The 15,689-nt window shown below is 38.7% G+C and overlaps 1 protein-coding gene across 7 annotated transcripts in view; it reads left to right on the top strand.

Moving 5' to 3' along the window:
- Positions 1–7,945, top strand: part of gpr85 (G protein-coupled receptor 85) — a 36,133-nt gene extending 28,188 nt beyond the window's left edge. For 4 of the 7 annotated variants that reach the window (XR_007042194.1, XR_007042201.1, XR_007042199.1 and 1 more), the window contains one exon: positions 3,591–6,478. The gene's annotated coding sequence lies outside the window, so the exon portion shown is untranslated. Of the gene's footprint in view, positions 1–780; positions 903–3,590; positions 6,479–6,516 lie in introns of those variants that run through there. The other 3 variants (XR_007042196.1, XR_007042195.1, XR_007042197.1) reach the window with 3 other exon arrangements.
- Positions 7,946–15,689: the final 7,744 nt, after the last annotated feature.

The raw sequence follows: 15,689 nt of genomic DNA, 5'->3' as shown, positions 1-15,689 counted from the left end.
CAATATTATACATCAGAATATTTCTGTTGGTTTTATTAGTGGTCGACTCCCCCTAGTGGTCTGGCCCACTTCCATTTTGTGGAGCAAGTTTGCAGCTGTGTCAGGAGCCAATCGGGCAGAGTAGTGTCCCAACTGGAAATATAATGGACAAATGAAAGATTGCACATGTGATGGATGAATAGACAAATAGGGTGGTGGATAAAAGGAAAGGACAGTTTTTTGTAACCCATAGCTTAATGAAGGACAGGCATTCTAGATCACTTTAGGCTGCAAATATTTAAGTATTCAGCATTTGTTGAAACTAAACTCTTGCCCATATAAAAATAAAGGATATAAAACAAAAATAAATAATGGAACAGTAGATGGATTGATGGACCTCTGCATAAAACTGGCATTTACAAATATTCAACTCAACTTACAAAATGAACCCATCCTCTGGCTTTTTTCCTTCTAAGATGTGCTTTTGGCCAAATATTGTAACTTTAGATGTCCTTTTCTTTGCACAGTTTCTATGGTAATCGAAATCATTGTTATTATCATCAGTTAGCATGGACCTAGGAGTACCTGACGTTTTCAGTGTTTTGTTAAAAGTCCTGAGGGTCCCTACTTCTTGTCAATTTTGCCATGAAAATAAAATGTTTTAACTGATCAATGATTCTTCATCACCATTAGCACCGAGTTTTGGTCAAGAACAAATTTTTGCCTGAACAGACAGAGCCTTTGATGGCTGATTATACCCATTTGTTTATGGGCATCACATTTTAAATTTTCCTTCCAAAGGAGCTGTGGTGAATCATTACTGTGACTGTGGTGAGTCACACCTAAAAGACATCACCGACCCCCTCCTGGACCCCCTGCAGTTTGCCTACAGAGCCAACAGGTCTGTAGATGATGCAGTCAACCTAGCCCTTCACTTCATCTTCCGGCACCTGGACTCCACAGGAACCTATGCCAGGATCCTGTTTGTGGATTTCAGCTCTGCCTTCAACACCATCGTCCCAGTTCTGCTCCAGGAGAAACTCTCCCAGCTGAGTGTGCCCGACTCCACCTGTAGGTGGATAACTGACTTCCTGTCTGACAGGAAGCAGCGCGTGAGGCTGGGGAAGCACGTCTCTGACTCCCTGACCATCAGCACCGGTTCCCCCCAAGGCTGTGTTCTCTCTCCTCTGCTCTTCTCCCTGTACACCAACAGCTGCACCTCCAGTCACCAGTCTGTCAAGCTTCTGAAGTTTGCGGACGACACAACCCTGATCGGACTCATCTCTGATGGTGACAAGTCCACGTACAGATGGGAGGTGGACCATCTGTTGGACTGGTGCAGCCTGAACAACCTTGAGCTCAACGCTCTAAAGACAGTGGAGATGGTTGTGGACTTCAGGCAGAACCCAGCCCCACCTGCCCCCATCACCCTCTGTGACTCCACAATTGACACTGTGGAATCTTTCCACTTCCTGGGAACCATCATCTCCCAGGATCTCAAGTGGGAGCCAAACTTCAGCTCCCTCATCAAGAAAGCCCAGCAGAGGATGTTCTTCCTGCGGCAGCTGAAGAAATTCAACCTGCCAAAGACTATGATGGTGCACTTCTACACAGCCATCATTGAGTCCATCCTCACCTCCTCCATCACCATCTGGTACACCGCTGCTACAGCCAAGGATAAGGGCAGGCTGCAGCGTGTCATTCGGTCTGCTGAGAAGGTGATTGGCTGCAGTCTACTGTCGCTCCAGGAACTGTACACCTCCAGGACCCTGAAGCGGGCAGGGAAGATTCTGGCTGATCCCTCCCACCCCGGTCACAGACTCTTTGAAACTCTCCCCTCTGGCAGGAGGCTGCGGTCCATCCGGACCAAAACCTCACGCCACAAGAACAGTTTTTTCCCATCTGCCACCAGCCTTGTTAACAAAGCCTGGAAACCACCCTGACACTCTGATTCTGATTAAAGACTACAATTATACATTTTTCACTCCCCATTTAGCCTGACAGGGAGGCCTCTGTCTATATATGGAGGTCTAGGCACAGGGGTTTGGGTAGATCCTGGACAGGTGAGTAAACACCAAAGGAAATTACATTTAATATTAGGTTACAGCTTTTTTTTTTTTTTTTTTTTTAAGGTTTTGTAGTTTACATGGTCCTAAAAAGGCAAAATAGACTTAAATCTAGATCTTAAATGTGACCAAATTTACAGTATTAGCATTAGACATAGTACATTATGTTTTCTTCTTTTTTACTGGCAGGAAATTCTATCACACAACTAAACTACTAATTCATGTGTCATAATTTGGCTGTTAAAACTACAGTTCTAATGTGCAAACTGAGTTTAGTTTTTCCTTGTGAATTTTCCAGTGTCTTTCTGCAACAAAAACATCCATTGGTGAATGAGGCCATAATTCCATGTGACATGGGCAGTCAAGGGGAAGGAATATGAGGGTTCAAAGAAAAAAAGGCAGCGAATTACACTTTAGAAAGAGAGAGTGAGATGTAGCAAAGTGCAGATTTTTCCTATTTCTGCCTTGCTGTAAGACAGTTTTGTGGTATTCAAGAAAATGCACCCATTCATATTGTTCGCGAAATGGTCCCCAGTACTAATGAGAAATGGATGGGTAACAATGATCACCATGAGAAACTGGTTCCAATTTTGATATGTCTTAAAGTGTATTCATTTCATGCCTTTATTCTGTTTTACTCTGTGACAGGAGGGTGGTAGAGACAGCTGGCTAAACATGAAATTTGGGAACATTGCTAATATTGGTGCATCTCTATTAGGGCAGCTGCTTGGGTTAATCATTTTTAGGAAAGTGGTTCAGTTTCCAGATGAGGACCAGTGTGTATCTGAAAGAGATACGTTTGGGTGTTTTTTTGTTTCAAAGTAGAGTTCTGTACTTGTATTTCTACTGAGGCAGGACATAATTTGCCACCCTTGAGCTGAAACACGTGCTGAGGTTAGGACATGTTAAGTGTTTCCGGTCAAAGTAACCATCATATATAAAAGTAAAGTGGTGCAACAATCTAAAATATGATTGTGGTTTCAATGACCATTATTTCGTTTATTGTTGCCTGAGTGAGATTAAATGCTTTACATTCTGTTCATAGCTCATTGGTAGAGAGCCACCCTCAACCTAAAGTAAATAAGCACTTAATGCAAAGATGGATTTAATGTTAACAAAATAGCATTCACGTTACCTGCTGTGATGTTTTTGAGCCTAAAGCTGTTTCGAGATGGTAGAAGCCTGCTCTGGTCTGATTAAATGTTAACTTCAGCTTCTGGCAACCACTAATCTGGATTTATACTAAATGAGGATGCTAAACTCTACTGCAGGTAATATATTACCTCCATATAATGTAACTGAAATTTGCTTTAAAAATTTGGAACTATTCTATCATACTAAATAGAATATATGCACATAGCTCAATGTTTTTTTTATTCCTAGGTAATCCTAATCCTTTTTCCTTTTTTTTCTTCTGTTCCACGTTGTAAGCATATCCTATATTTCTCCTAACCACCCTCTGGTCTCTCTTGCTGTCATCTGCTCTTTTGTTTATCCCTTCATCTCTCCCTGTCCCTTTCAACCCCCATTTCTCTTTCATTGCAGCAGCGCCGGAATCTGCCACCATCCATCCCAAGCAGCAGGTAATGGATTGGGCGCGGGACCTGATGTGGCTACGGATGAGCCAGCCCGTAGGCGTGAGAGTGGGCGTTCAAATGGATTTGGAGAAGCTTGCCTGGCGTACTCACACACATGGAACTTTCTGTGTTTGCTCCTCAGTGCAAACCCTACATATCTCCTTATTTCTTCCTTCAAAGTCAAAAGAACATGACAGTAGGGTGCCGGAGTCTTGTTGTTGGGTTGGTTAGGGTACATTTTGATGTTATCAGGATGTTTTTTCTTGGCACTCTTTAATACCAGCAATGTTGCAAAATCTCTGTGTTCTGTTTCTCACTTTGATTGCTGAAGCACAGATCAAGAGCTTGTAAAGGTAGTCCCCAATGTCACTTTACCACTGCTGGAAATCATAAATTGTTGAAGTGCGTCTTGCCACTGGTATATATTGTGTGTTCAGACCAGTGGAACACTTCATGTGAAGTGCAGAGTAAATGGGTCCAAACTAAAGGGAAAAAAAAAACTACAGGATGTTGCACTCTCCACAGAATCCTAACAGAACCCTGGAAACTACCGTAATATACACAAACATCTGTTTATGAATAATGGATGAAGATGAAATCCTTGTACCGGGCCACTCTAGAGCAGATGTTATTTACAGTCTCATCAAAGTAAGTCACCATCATTGGTAATGCATTTTATTACAAGACATATTTTATTGTATTCTAAGAAACATTTCTAAGAAACTTTTTTGCATTTTGTCACCCTAAAGTTTTATTTAGAGAATTTTATGCAATAGACCACCACAAAGTGGCAAATAATTGTCAAGTGGAAATTAAATAATATATATTTTCAAAACCTTTAAAAAATGAAAACATACAAAATGACATTTGCATTCAGCTCTTATTGCCCTGAATAGGTTCCAGTGCAACCAGTTGCCTACAGAAGTTACCTAATAAATGACATGATCTGTGTGTCTTTCTGTTTTGTTAGTTACTTTGGGCTTTTTTTTATTATGTTTTGTTATATTTCTGGGGGTTTTCCCCCTGGTATTGTGTATTTAGTTTCTCCTTTAGCTTTAAGAATGACACATTTGTGTTGTGTTATTTTAGTATGTTTGTGTATTTAGATTCTCATTTGTTTTATAAAACCTAGTTAGTTTGAAGTTTTCACTGCTTATTTTCTCCACATCGCTCTGTAGACATTTTTCCACAGCTTCACTGCTCAAGTTCACATTTTAACTCCCCTTGTTAATGTGCTACTAAACACCACCCCAGTAGCTATTAGCTGGCTGTTTTTTCTTTGTTCCTTGCCAGTCCCATTGCTTTTCCATCATCTCTCCTTGTTCCCATGACACCTGCTGTTTTGCCTAATGCTGTGCTCCCTTTGTATTTTGGCGAATTTTTGACTTTTGCAGTTAAATATAATCTTCACAATATGCCTACAAGATGTTGGAAGAAAACATGTAAAAGGCTGCAGAAGACTATTCCCACCATGAAACATGGTGGTGGCAGCAGTATGATGTGGAGATGCTTTTATTCAGCAGGAATGGGGAAGGTGGTCAGAGTTGGCTAAAAAATACACTGCAGTCCTGGAAGAAAATCTGCTTGAGTCTGCAACAGACTTGAGGTTGGGTACTACTTGAGATAGTACTATAACCCTAAACAGTAAGAGAAACTCTGGCAGTTTCCTAGGTTTTTTTTTTTTTTTTTGTTTGTTTGTTTTTGTTTTTTAAGGTCTACTTAGGAGCAAGTCATGGTACACTAAGTCACTGTAAGAAACTTAAACCATGATTTTTGTTTCATTGTATATACAAAAAGAGATCTAAATGGACCAATAACAAACCATAGAAATGCAGTCATTTGTCAGAAAATGTTACATTTACAAGCCACCCTGAATATAAGGGGACTAGTCAGCAAAGGGTTTATGTATGTGTGTTTCATTTGCAGTCTGGACACAGAAGGGGGGGAGATCTCCTGCTCTGACTGCAGCTTGGAGGGACTGTCGTGTGAGGACAGGGTCACTTGTGACTGCTTTGGGGCAGTGGTGGCTCCCATGGTAGTAAAGTACCATTTTTATTGATTGTTTGAACTTTAGGAACAACATATATTGAGAAAATTGTAAAAAGCACTATAAATGGACTAGTCAGACCTACACTAAAATATTCTATACTGGTTAAATACTCAACTTGGGATTTTTTTTCAAACCTCTATTAAATTAAATTTTTCTAAAGCACACAACTTTTCTCATAAGTTTTCTTTTCATTGTTCTGGTTATTCATTTAATAAAAACTGCACTTTTTGTGCTTAATTTAACACATTAGTAATGCTTGTGTGTGGGGATTGCGGAACAATGACAAGTTTGTCTTGCAAAGAAGAATGGGCAGCAGATTTTTTTTTAAACATACAAGGCTGATAGAGATATACCTGAGCAGAAATGTTGCTTTAATTTCAGCAAAAGATGGTCCTGCAAACTATAAACTCAAGTAAATGGGTTAAAACTAAATTTAAAAAAAGGCTACACAACATTGCACTCTCCGCAGATTTTCTTTTTTAACAAATTTTAAAAACCTTTCAATTCACAACCTTCCATTTTATTCTTATGTGCTATTTTGTCTGCTACATAAAATCCCAATAGCACACATTAAACTGGTTTAAATGTGATAGAATGTGAACAAAGTTTAATCAGTACAAATACTTTTGCATGGCTGTGCTCTGCAGCTTCTCAAGAAAACTAAATATTGAAAAATTAAATTACCCTTTTGTGAATTCTTTTTTCACCACATGTATTTTCATCTATATGCAGGTGAGGTGTAATTTTATATGTGTTTATCCACTCAAATAACCTTTATTGACTGACATATAAATAAAAATGCGTCCTGGCATTGAAAACGTTTTTGTTTTTTTTGTTTTTTTAGTGAGAGAGATGGATGGGAGGCACAGTGACTCTGCCTGCAGGCAGCAGCAGCAGCCATTGTAGGGGCCGAATACAAGGCCAGACACCTGTTTTCCCCCAAAATGAAAAATGAAACGAAGACAAGCATGCGTAATTCTCTGCATATTGGACAAACGGGGGCGAGGCCAAAGACCTGGGGAGAGACAAAATGAGGGTGTGTGTCAAACAGTGAGACATCCAGAGGAAGAATTCACAAAGGTTAGGAGTCCTTGTTATCTTTGATAGACTCTCATGAAGCCGAATAGAATTCTAATAGATTTTTTCTGCTGCATGCTTTGCTTTGGGCCTCATACAACTCAATTAAAATAACAGCAGAGAGCCAGCCGTTTAAATCTTATGAAATATTAACTGTTTATATGCAGCCAGCTGAGTTCCCATGAAGCAAAGATAGAGTTGTCATTTAAATATAAAATAAGTCATGCTTTGTCCAACATAAGCTCTGGATCTCCTTTCTCTACGGCCCTTTTCTTCATGTACACAATCACAGCACAATTAAGTCAGTGATTCAGCAGCAGTAGATTTCGTAAGCAAATTTGCCTCTGGTGGGAAAAACACAAATGCAATTTGGCTCCAACTAATGCTCACATAAGGTATTATTTATTCACACCTTTCTATTTGTGTTTGTTATGACTAAATAATTGCAGGTCTCTCAATGTATCACGATGGAACAAAAATGAGAGCACATTTTTTTAAATAAAGACTGGGGAATTGCTAAAACAAAATGTTTCCAATTTTAGTGAAGATGGCTTTAAAAAATATTCAGTTTTGATTGCTGAAGCATAATCTTGCACAGCAAAATTCGAGTACATATGTTCAGCTGAGGACAAGAATCTTTTTGACAAAATTCAAGGTGCAACATTTTATGGCTTGCCTAACAATTGCAATAGAATAAGTGCAAATAAGGTTTTTTATTTCCGTTGATTGGATTTTTAAGAACTTTTTATCTTTTATCCATAACTTTTTCCTTGGGGGATAAGTATGATGCCAGATTAAGGACACTCTCAAAAATAGGAAAGACAAGAGAACATGCCTTTCAAGTAAGGCAGATGTATGTTGATTTCTATAAATCAGAGAACGACTGCAAGAAAATAGCCGCTTGGTTATAAATTGCCAGAGTGATTATTTAAGAAATTAAAACAACTAGAAGTGTGACAAACAAGACTGGATATGTACAATAAGGTAAGAGTCTCTACATTTCAGTGAGACGGTACTAGAACCTTCTGCCCTAGAAACCAAAACAGCAATGGAGACAAATTAACATTTTATTTTGTTTGTTTGTTTTTTATTGTTTGCTTTCCTGTTTTGTCCTGCCAAAATGTGTTCTTCAAAATGTTGGTCATTTGTGTCAGTGAGAAAAACAACCTTAAAATGTTTTTACCCAGCATGCACAAGATGTTCATTTGAATTTTTACTGTTCATATTATTAAGACCTGCTGGTGCGGCATGAGTATACCAGCCCGTTTCTTAGAAATGTATTCATTATTAATGAAAAGAAAAAAAATCGTAACTTTGCCGGACAAAGTTACTGTTAGTTTCAAAATAAAGATGAGCATACAGGCAGAAGAGTATAATTCAATTCAATTCAATTCAGTTTATTTATATAGCGCCAATTCACAACACATGTTGTCTCAAGGCACTTCACAACAGTCAGGTACATACATTCCAATTAATCCTAACAATTGAACAGTTCAGTCGGAGTTAGCTTTTTATTCAAATTGGATAAAAAGTTTTTCTATCTAAGGAAACCCAGCAGATTGCATCCAGTCAATGACTTGCAGCATTCCTTCCTCCTGGATGAGCATGTAGAGACAGTGGACAGTCACTGGCGTTGACTTTGCAGCAATCCCTCATACTGAGCATGTTAAAAACTCCCTTTTAACAGGAAGAAACCTCCAGCAGAACCAGGCTCAGTGTGAGCAGCCATCTGCCACAACCGACTGGGGGTTTGAGAGAACAGAGCAGAGACACAAAAATAACACAGAAGCACTGATCCAGGAGTACTTTCTATGGGAAGGAAAAGTAAATGTTGATGGATGTAGCTCCTTTAGTCGTTTCACCTAGAAAGAAAGAATAGATAAACTCTGAGCCAGTTTTCAAGGTTAGAGTCTGAAAGAGAGCACATATAATTAGTTACAGTAAAACCTCAGTCAATTACTATATCTAGGAGAGAGAAAGGGTTAAATACTAAAAGACAGGGCCATGTGGATCATCGGTAGAGGGTGAGCATTAAGTTGTTACCAGCAGAAGCTTGGACGATTCCCCTCTCCAGAAAGGTGTCACAGGTAGACACAGAGCCAGGCCAGGTGTAGCTTCTAGGAAGAGAAAAGAGAGAGAACATAAAGTGAAAAACTGAAATAACAGTAAACAATGCAAAATTGGAGAGTAGTGTGAGAATGTAGCAAAGAGGGTGAAAGTGGTCGTTATGTCCTCCAGCAGCCTAAGCCTATAGCAGCATAACTACACAGATAGTTTCAGTTCAGATTATTTAGTTAAACGGCGCTTATTTACAACAATGTCGTCTCAAGGCACCTCACAAAGGGTCCCACTGATGGCAATTGTTATACTAAAAACCACAAGGATTGGGATACCTCCCTCTGTCATACTGATTATAACCATTGGAAAAGAGAAGGGGTCATACAGGTAGCAGAAATGGAGGGTGTGTTTGCACCTCAACCATAACTGAGCCGGTTTAGGCTAAACCTGACTCCCCCTTACTCCAACCAACAGGTAGGGAAGAAGACGGAGGTAAAAAAATAAGGAAGATAGCTCAGGATAAACTAAGCCACTCTAACTATAAGCTTTATCAAAAAGGAAAGTTTTAAGCGTAGCCTTAAAAGTAGACAGGGTGTCTGCCTCACGGACCAAAACCGGGAGCTGGTTCCACAGGAGAGGAGCTCGATAACTAAAGGATCTGCCTCCCATTCTACTTCTAGAGACTCCAGGAACCACCAGTAAACCTGCAGTCTGAGAACAAAGTGCTCTGTTAGGAACATATGGAACCATCAGATCTCTGATGTATGATGGAGCTAGATCATTGAGAGCTTTATATGTGAGGAGGAGAATTTTAAATTATATTCTGGATTTAACAGGGAGCCAATGAAGGGAAGCTAAAATAGGAGAAATATGATCTCTCTTTTTAATTTTCATCAGAACTCTTGCTGCAGCATTTTGAATCAGCTGAAGGCCTTTAACTGCATTTTGTGGACATCCTGATAGTAACGAATTACAATAGTCCAGCCTTGAAGTAACAAATGCATGGACTAGTTTTTCAGCATCACTCCTGGAAAGGATATTTCTAATTTTGGCAATGTTCCGGAGATGAAAGAAGGAAATCCTAGAAACCTGTTTAATATGGGATTTAAATGACATGCCCGGGCCAAAATAACACCAAGGTTTTTTACTTTATTATCAGAGGTCAATTTAATGCCATCCAGGTTAAGTGATTGACTAAGCAGTTTCTTTTTTAAAGACTCCGGTCCAAAGATGACAACTTCTGTCTTGTCTGAATTTAGAAGCAAAAAATTTTACGTAATCCAAGTTTGTATATCTTCAAGACATGCTTGTAGTCTATCTAACTGGTTGGGCTCATCAGGATTTATGGATAAGTAAAGCTGAGTATCATCAGCGTAACAGTGAAAATTTATCCCATGCTGCCTAATAATTTGACCTATTGGAAGCATATATATAGTAAAGAGAATTGGCCCAAGTACTGAGCCCTGTGGTACTCCACAATTAACCCTGGAGTTTAAAGATGAGTTATCATTTACATGAACAAACTGGAATCTGTCAGACAGATAAGATTTAAACCAGCCTAGCGCTGTTCCCCTGATCCCTATACCATATTCCAGCCTTTCTAAGATAATTTTGTGATCGACTGTATCAAATGCAGCACTGAGATCTAACAGAACCAGAACAGACACAAGTCCATTATCTGAGGCCATAAGAATATCATTAGTGACTTTCAGCAGAGCTGTTTCAGTGCTTTGATGAGCTCTGAAACCTGACTGAAACTCTTCAAACAGGTCATTGCTGTATAAATGCACACACATTTGATTAGCAACAATTTTCTCAAGAATTTTAGATAAGAATGGAAGATTGGATATAGGTCTGTAATTTTTCAAGTCATCTCGATCAAGCGAAGGTTTCTTAAGTAAAGGTTTAATTACAGCTAACTTAAAAGCCTGTGGTACATATCCATTTACTAAAGATAGATTAATCATATCTAAAATGGGGCTGGTAATCAGAGGGAACACTTCCTTAAATAATTTAGTTGGGATTGGGTCTAACATACAAGTTGAAGGTTTAGATGAAGCTAATATTTCTGATAACTCAGGAAGCTTCACAGGATCAAAACAGTCCAAACACAAATCAGGTTCTGCAGTTATTTCCAATGTTGTCTCACTTGCTGAGGATGAAGTAATCATCTTCAGGAGTATGTCAAAGATTTTCTTTTTAATAGAATCAATTTTATTTAAGAAGAATCCCATAAAGTCATGGCTGCTAAGAGCTAAGGGAATGGATGGCTCAACAGAGCTATGACTCTGTGTAAGTTTAGCAACTCTACTAAAGAGAAACCTAGGATTATTCTTGTTCTCTTCTATTAATGATGAGAAATAAGCTGTTCTAGCTTGGCGAAGTGTCTTTTTATACAACAGTAGGCTATTTTTCCAGATTAAGTAGGAATTCTCTAAGTGTGTAGAGTAAGACAAAAAAGATTTTCTCCAGAGGTCTAATTGTCATTGGAATGACTTTAGAATGTTCATGTAAATGGGAATTAGAAGAAATGGTTTTTGAAAATATCTCAGTGCTTGTGTTCAGAGTTGGCCACAAGGTAAGTGCGAATCATTTGTCTTTTTGTGTGCTTTTTTAGCCTCTTAACCACAAACACTACTGTATATTGCTAAAAGTATTAGGTCACCCATCCAAATCATTGAATACCTAGGAACACACGCTGCTTGTACAAGCATTTGTGAAAGAATAGGTCCCTCTCAGGAGTTCAGTGAATTCCACTATGGTACAAGGTGATAGTATTCCATCTGTGTAATAAATCCAGCTGTGAAATTATACCGTCAACTGTTATACTGTGTTATAAGAAAGTAGAAGTGACTTGGAACAACATGGTAGGCCTACTAAAACCACAGAGTAAGGTTAGTGAATGCTGAGGTGAATAGTGTACAGAGGTTGCCATCTTTCTACAGAGCCTACAGCTAGAGACTTTAGACCTCCAACTTCATGTAAGTTTCTGATTAGTTCAAAACATTGCAAAGATAGCTTCATGGAACGGGTTTCCATGGTCAAATAGCTGCATCCAAGCCTTACATCTGCAGGTGCAATGCAAGGCCGAATGACTAGGTGTGGTATCCAAAGGCAAAACATGGACAAGTCTGGGTTTGGCAATTGCCAGATGAAAGGCACCAGCCTAACTACGTTGTGTAAGGTATAAAGTCTGGTCCAGATGGCAATTTGGTAATGGTTGTTTTTCAGAAGTTGTGCCTGGCTCCTTAGTTCCTTTGAAAGGAATCTTTAATGCTTTTTACCATACCTAGACAATTTGGACAATTTTATGCTGCCAACTTTGTTAGAAAAGTCAGCAGCCCTTCCTTTTCCAAAATGACTATGCACCAGCGCACATAGCAAGGTCCATAAAAACAGGCAAGAGTGAGTTTGGTGTGGAAGAACTTTACTAGCTTACAAAGAGTCCTGACTTCAACCTGAAAGAAGACATTTGGGATGAATGAAACAGTGAACCAGGCCTGTCTGATCTCACAAATGCACTTCTAAAACACGCCTAAACTTTTTGGAAAGCCTTCCTAAAAGAGCTGAAGCTGATGACATAATTTTGAGCAAATACTTACAGGATTATATTGTAGATGGACACACCTACATGCTAAATAAGGAAATTGGTAAATCTGCCTACAATTGATGGTAGTCATCATAGATGAAGATGCCAGTCCGCAACTGCAACATTTAAATGAAAACTGACATTGAAATTGAAAACCCTGCATTGGTTTCTGTCTAAACATTGTGAAAACATGATTGGAATACAAAAGGAAAAAAAAAAAACTTTACAAAAAGATTTCTACTGATGTCTTGATGTGATTGAAAAAATTGTTAAGGTTGATCAAATTGGCTGACCAAGCCGATTTTAATGACTTTGTTTGGCCTAAATTTGGAATCGGTTGTATGGGCCAGATAAGTTGAATTTTCAATAAAATTTTCTGGTATTAATGCAAACAAGTACCCTAAAAAAGATGTCCATGGATGGGCACTAGAAAATGGTACTGAAATAACAAAAATCACTATACCAATGAATACTGAGTGAGAAAACTTCAAAATATAGAAATGCATTCTTTGTCTTGGCATGCAAGTCAGTAAAAGGTAATAATCATGTAAGGCCACCATTAACAACCCACTGCCAACATGAAGCCGTTGTCAGCTTACACATCAATAAACCGCAGACATATATTGTCTCAGTGTTTCTTAGCCACAGGAGCCGGGTTTCTCCCTGATGGAAAATAAGATCTGACGTGTCTTCACCGCATCATGTAGGTCAAGGTTGTAGTTTGGTTACTGATGCAATAATCTACATGTCTCCTGTCCTTCCATATACTGTAAACTGGCATTGATGCGTAATTGTGACTGTGGAAATGTTTTACTCATTTTCAGTCAGGCAGGTGTTTCTGGTGATAAAATGTGTAACCTTACTGTTTTTTGTGCCATGTTAAATTTGGATTGTTGAATTATGTTTTGTAGTATTCGTCTGATTATTGTTATGGTGTAGGATGTCAAAAAGATATCAGGAACACAAGGTTGATCCCATTGCAAGCATGACGATACAAGCAAAAAGTGTGTAGTGAGTGTTAGAGGGCACACTGGAATTTACAATATATGAGGATTAGAAGAACTCGCATGATGTAAATCTCTTGCTGAGTAAGCTTGAGGGCAATTTAGTGCAACAATGTAATTTGAATGCTCAAAGATGAATGATATAGTGGGTATACTTGTCAAGACTAATACACTGCCAGTCGATGACGGCAGTGCCTGAAGAAATTTGTATTTATTTAACTACATTGCCTTGCAAAAACATTATACCCCTTGAACTTCACACACATTACAGTCACAAACTTCAATTCATTTTATTGGAATTTGATTTGATACACCAAAACAAAGTAGTGTCAATTGGAAGGAAAATGACCCATAGTTTTTCAACTTATTTGCAAATGAAAATCTGAATGTCAGGTGTGCATTTGTATTTAGCTCTCCTGAGGCAATATGTTGTAGAACCACCTTTTACTGCATTTGTAAAATAAGTTTCTACTAGCTGTGACTGAATTATTTTTTCTATTCTTCTTCGCAAGATATTTCAGAGTCAGTTATATTGGAAGGAAGGAAAAATATCCACGATTGTACTTTTTCAAGTCCTAAAACATAGTATTTAAGTAAAAATTGGGTGTGGACACTGTCTCGGCAATTTTTAAGCATTGGTCTGCTTTGTTCTGAACCATTCCATTCCTTTTATAGTCAATTATTTACTGCAAGGTGAATCATTGTCTCAGTCTTAAGTCTTTTGAGGGTTGTAAACTTTTTTTTTTTCCAGGATTACCCTGTCTTTAGGTTCATCCATCTTCCTATTAACTCTGATGAGCTTCCCTGTCTATGCTGAAGAAAGGTCTGCCCACAACATGATAAGGCCACTGCTGTTTCACCCTGGGCGTGGTATGTTCAGGGATATGTGTACGCTTAGTTTACCACAACATGTAACAATTTGCATGTAGATCAAGGCCAGTGTTGGTATCATCTGACTAGAGCATCTTTCAATTTAATTTTAATTCACTTTATTTATATAGCGCCAATTCACAACACATGTTGTCTCAAGGCACTTCACAAAAGTCAGGTACATACATTCCAATTAATCCTAACCATTGATCAGTTATTTATTCAAATTGGATAAAACGTTTTTCTATCTAAGGAAACCCAGCAGATTGCATCAAGTCAGTGATTTGTAGCATTTACTCCTCCTGGATGAGCATGTAGCGACAGTGGACAGTCACTGGCGTTGACTTTGCAGCAATCCCTCATACTGAGCATGCATGTAGCAACAGTGGAGAGGAAAACCTCCCTTTTAACAGGAAGAAACCTCCAGCAGAACCAGGCTCAGTGTGAGCGGCCATCTGCCACGACCGACTGGGGGTTTGAGAGAACAGAGCAGAGACACACAAAGAGAACAAAGAAGCACTGATACAGGAGTCCTTTCTATGGGAAGGAAAAATAAATGTTGTGGATGTACCTCCTTTAGTTATTTCATCTAGAAAGAAAGAACAGCTAAACTTTGAGCGAGTTTTCAAGGATAGAGTCTGAAAGAGAGCACATATAATTAGTTACTGTAAAAGCTCAGTCAATTGCTATATCTAGGAGAGAGAAAGGGTTAAACACTGAAAGACAGGGCCAAGTAGATCATCTGTAGAAGGTGAGCATTAACTTAGTCTTCACTCATGGACAGGATATTTCTAATTTTGGCAATGTTTGGAGGTGAAAGAAGGAAATCCTAGAAACCCTTTTTAATATGGGATTTAAATGACATGTCCTGGTCAAAAATAACACCAAGGTTTTTTACTTTATTATCAGAGGTCAATTTAATGCCATCCAGGTTAAGTGATTGACTAAGCAGTTTCTTTTTTAAAGACTCCGGTCCAAAGATGACAACTTCTGTCTTGTCTGAATTTAGAAGCAAAACATTTAACGTAATCCAAGTTTGTATATCTTCAAGACATGCTTGTAGTCTATCTAACTGGTTGGGCTCATCAGGATTTATGGATAAGTAAAGCTGAGTATCATCAGCGTAACAGTGAAAATTTATCCCATGCTGCCTAATAATTTGACCTATTGGAAGCATATATATAGTAAAGAGAATTGGCCCAAGTACTGAGCCCTGTGGTACTCCACAATTAACCCTGGAGTTTAAAGATGAGTTATCATTTACATGAACAAACTGGAATCTGTCAGACAGATAAGATTTAAACCAGCCTAGCGCTGTTCCCCTGATCCCTATACCATATTCCAGCCTTTCTAAGAGAATATAGTGATCAACTGTATCAAATGCAGCACTGAGATCTAAGAGGACAAGTACAGACACAA

This window comes from Girardinichthys multiradiatus, chromosome 17 (assembly GCF_021462225.1).
Source record: "Girardinichthys multiradiatus isolate DD_20200921_A chromosome 17, DD_fGirMul_XY1, whole genome shotgun sequence".
NCBI lineage: Eukaryota > Metazoa > Chordata > Actinopteri > Cyprinodontiformes > Goodeidae > Girardinichthys > Girardinichthys multiradiatus.
This window is presented reverse-complemented; position numbering and strand designations above follow the sequence as displayed.